Below are 5451 nucleotides of genomic sequence, written 5' to 3' on the forward strand. Positions count from 1 at the left end.
AACAATTATTAATAAATTTTTCTGATTTAAATCAATATTTTTGATTACTTGGCGGCTAATTATGAGTCGAGATGAGTCGATATATTCGGCGGCGGCTTCGGCTGGAAGAAACTGGTCGGCGGCGGCTAAAATCGGCGGCGCGACTCGGCGGCTTCATTCTCTGAATGGTAGTGCAGTTGGCCCATTAGCTTTTCGGCTTATCTCAATGTTGTACAACGCAGGTAGTGGCAATTGTACAATAGCAATATTAGGTGTGTTCCGGTAATTTTCATTGTTTGGAAACATTTATAAACACATATCACGCCGGCTGATACTAATTTTTTGCCTCCGGCGGCGGCGGCTTGACGGCTAAGCCGATATAAATTTGTCTTATCGGCGGCGGACAATTATCCATAATAAAATCAATTTGATGTTATCCGAATGGTAATGAGATTAGTTGTACAATTTATCTTCCAATCACATTTACATTTAATTCAAATGTTCTGAGCTAAATTTTTGCAGAATTATTATAGCAACTTGATACGGACGGGTTTTGGGTGGAAAGTTTAACATTTTGACAAAAAATGCAACAATTATTAATAATTTTTTCTGATTCAAATCAATATTTTCGATTAATTGGCGGCTAACTTTGAGTCGAGATTAGTCGACAAATTCGGCGACGGCGTCGACTGGTAAAAACTAGTCGGCGGCGACTAAAATCGGTGGCGCGACTCGGCGGATTCATTCTCTGGTTGTTATATTCTTGAAAATATTTAATTAATTTTCAATAAAATGAATAATTATGAAATAATAGGCCCAGCAATATATTAATGTACTTCATATTAGGATTCAGCTGATGGTAATACACTTCTAACACCTTTATTACCCTGCCAACTTTTCATAGTTTGATTTTATCCCCACCGCTATTATAAACTCTGAGGGTCCGTACCGTCCATTAATGGCAATGCATTTCTTATGGGAAGGATAATTTTGGCAAGAGGTGCATAGATTCTGCAAAATATTCCTCTACAACTAAGATGTACTTCATAAATTTTCTATAGAAATTAAATTTTAACAAACTTTTCTATAGAAATAAAATGTTCACAAAATTTCTATAGAAATAAAATTTTCTTAAAAATTGTCTATAGAAATAAAATTTTGTCAAAATTTTCTTTAGGTATAAAAATTTTGACAAAATTTTTTATAGAAATAAAATTTTGACAAAATTTTCAATAGAAATAAAATTTTGACAAAATTTTCAATAGAAATAAAATTTTGAGAGAATTTTCTATAGGAATAAAATTTTGACGAAATTTTCTAAGAAATAAAATTTTGAGAAAATTTTCTATAGAAATAAAATTTTGAGAAAAATTTCTATAGAAATAAAATTTTGACGAAATTTTCAATAGAATTAGATGTTTGACAAAATTTTCTGTAGACATAACATTTTTACAAAATTTTCTATACAAATTTGATAAAATTTGCTATAGGCAAAAATTTTGACAACACCTATAGAAATTAAATTTTGACAAATTTGTCTATAGAAATAAACTTTTTACAAAATTTTCTATAGAAATAAAATTTTGCAAACATTTTCTATAGAAATAAAATTTTTATAAAATTTTCTATAGAAATAAATTTTTGCAACAATTTTCTATAAAAATAAAATTTTGCAAAAATTTTCTATAAAACTAAAATTTTCATAAAATTTTTTATAGGAAAAAAATGTTGACAAAATTTTCTATAGAATTAAAATTTTGACAAAATTTTCTATAGAAATACAATTTTCATGAAATTTTCTATAGAAATAAAATTTTGACAAGATTCTATAGAAATAAATTGTGACAAAATTTTCCATAGAAATAACATTTTGGCAAAATTTTCCATAGAAATAAAATTTTGACAAAATTTTCAATAGAAATAAAATTTTGACAAAATTTCTATAGAAATAAAATTATTGACAAAATTTCCCATAGAAATAAATTTTTGAAAAATTTTTGAGAAAATTTTCTATAGAAATAAAATTTTGAAAAAAAAATTCTATGGAAATAAAATTTTGAAAAAAAAAAATCTATAGAAATAAAATTTGGACAAAATTTTTTATAGACATAAGATTTTTACAAAATTTTCTATACAAATTTGATAAAATTTGCTATAGGCAAAAATTTTGACAACACTTTCTATAGAAATTAAATATTGACAAATTTGTCTATAGAAATAAACTTTTTACAAATTTTTCTATAGAAATAAAATTTTGCAAACATTTTCTATAGAAATAAAATTTTGATAAAATTTTCTATAGAAATAAAATTTTGCAAAAATTTTCTATAACCATAAAATTTTGCAACAATTTTCTATAAAAATAAAATTTTGCAAAAATTTTCTATAAAACTAAAATTTTCATAAAATTTTTTATAGGAAAAAAATCTTGATAAAATTTGCTATAGGAAAAAAATGTTGACAATATTTTCTATAGAAATAAAATTTTGAGAAAATTTTCTAAGAAAATGAAATTTTGACAAAAATTTCTATACAAATAAAATTTTCTATAGAAACAACATTATGACAAAATTTTCTATAAAAATAAAATTTTAACAAAATTTGCTATAGAAATAAAATTTTGACAAAAGTTTTCTATAGAAATAAAATTTTGAAAACAAAATCTACAGAAATTAAATTTTTACAAAATTTTCTACAGAAATAAAATTATTGACAAAATTTTCCATAGAAATACATTTTTGACAACTTTTTGAGAAAATTTTCTATAAAATACAATTTTGAAAAAAAATTCTATGGAAATAAAATTTTGAAAAAAAAATCTATAGAAATAAAATTTGGACAAAATTTTCTATAGAAATAAATTTTTGACAAAATTTTCTATAGAAATAAAAACGGTGGGGATTCTATAAAGTTTCGTCAATTTCAAAAAAGCTGAAAGGCTATGTATATTGAATAAGAAAAACGGTAATTTTTGAATTATTTTTTTTTATTGATTTATTGTATAGTTTGTCTTTTTTATTTAAAATTATAATTAATAATGTCTTCAATCGTTTGTGTTGTTATTTTTTCACATTTTCATACCATAAATTTGTTATGCTTAATATTTTGGTTGTTTTTGTTTTTTTTGGTTTGTCTTCTCTGTAAATGTCAATTGGTTTTCCATCATTATTGGAATTATTATAATTTATAATCAATATTAACATGCGATACCATTACATTGTTTTTTTTTAAGTTTTTGTTTTACATTTAACAGCAAATTTAACACAAAGCTAAGCATTAATTTATTCGATATTATTACTTTTGTTCCAGTATCAATAATAATATTTTGTTTTTATAATTTTAGGTGTTTCATTTACTTTTACTTTGAGTTAGTCAAATTCCATGTTTTTCTTGTTCTTTTAAGAATGGGCCAGTGCTAGGGACAGCACAAACGTTTTTTTTTATTAACCGGCCGTTAGCGTAACAAATTCATGGTGATACCATAGATGGTGAACTTCTCATTAAAAAGGCCGGTATGCATCTCTTACAAAAATTTCCCTCCTCATGAGAAAACAAAAAAATAAAATATCAATTATTTATGCTAACGGAATTTTCGGTAGAGTGAAATTCCTCAAGCCAGTGTGCACTTCTAATGAATTTTTCCCCAAATTTTCGAGAAATCGGTTTAAACTTTTTTACCAAAATTTTATTTCTAAAGGAAATTTTGCCAAAATTCTATTTCTATAGACAATTTTGTCACAATTTTATTTCTATAGAAAATTTTGTCAAAATTTTATTTCTACACTAATAGAAAAAAGTTTCGTTATATTAACGAAATGTGTCGTTAAAAGTCAGCCAACGAAACAAATTCGTTAATACGACGAAATATGTCGTTATTATAACGAATTTTCTATTAATTAACGTGATGTTTCGTACTATTAACGAATCTTATTTCTAGAGAATTTTTTTTTTACAAGTTTATTCCTATAGAAAATTTCTATATAGAAAATTTTGTCAAAATGTTATTTCTATATAGATAATTTTGTCAAAATTGTATTCCTATAGAAAATTTTGTCACAATTTTATTTATGATGAAAATTTTGTCAAAATTTAATTTCTATAGAAAATTTTATCAAAATTTTATTTCTATAGAAAATTTTATCAAAATTTTATTTCTATAGAAAATTTTGTCAAAATTTTATTTCTATAGAATTGTTTTTCTATATAGAAAATTTTGTCAAATTTTTTTTTTCTATATAGAAAATTTTTTTCAAAAATTTTTTTCTATATTCATTCAACTCCCATTTTCATATCTCCAGCAATTGGACGATAACCAGTGTCTTGGTTTTGCGGTTCGAAATCTTGATCTTATTGCAGAAATATAATATATGGCAAACTGCATTGTTGCCCAAATTCTCTCGAGATGCATACGAAAATTATAGCGAGGGATTGAGTGAGATGTTAACAGAGTTATCGACAATAACTTCAATGGGGGAAATTTGCCTATACACTTTAACAAAATAAGAAATTGACCATTGATTTTTCTTTTCTTATCGTTAGTAAACGTTTTTTTTTGTATAAATGCTAACTCTAACATATATTCTGCTTGATTATTTTTTATTTATATTCAGTTAAAATGCTATAATTACAGTTTACCTGTTTCATGGATGGGGGAGGAGTTTATTGGTTTAAAAGAGTTTTCGCATTTAAATGTTTATGGGGTTGTTTCTAATATATTTTGTCAATTGGTTATTTATGCAGGAATTTTCTATAATTTTACAATATGCCCAAAAATGTATATTAATTTTAATTCTAATTAGGTTTTAATCATCTAATCAGTTTTATATGTTATAAACATTTATCTTTGCTTTATGTGACTAATACATATACGATATACTTAGTTGTATTATCCGACCTTTCGGTTGGTATCTAGAACATTTTTCAAATACTTAAGGTATATAAAGTTTTTATAAAAATTTTAATTGTATATTAATAACTATGACTATATATTAACTAGACTTTATTATTCTTGTTCAATATTTGTGACATAAAATTTAGACAAAATTTTGTATAGAAATAAACAAAAAAAAAAAATATATATATATATATATATATATATATATATATATATATATATATATATATATATATATATATATATATATATATATATATATATATATATATATATATATATATATATATATATATATATATATATATATATATATATATATATATATATATATATATATATATATATATATATATATATATATATATATATATATATATATATATATATATATATATATATATATATATATATATATATATATATATATATATATATATATATATATATATATATATATATATATATATATATATATATATATATATATATATATATATATATATATATATATATATATATATATAATATATATATATATATATTATATATATATATATATATATATATATATATAT

The sequence above is a fragment of the Haematobia irritans genome, chromosome 4 (genome assembly GCF_050003625.1).
Source record: "Haematobia irritans isolate KBUSLIRL chromosome 4, ASM5000362v1, whole genome shotgun sequence".
Lineage (NCBI taxonomy): Eukaryota > Metazoa > Arthropoda > Insecta > Diptera > Muscidae > Haematobia > Haematobia irritans.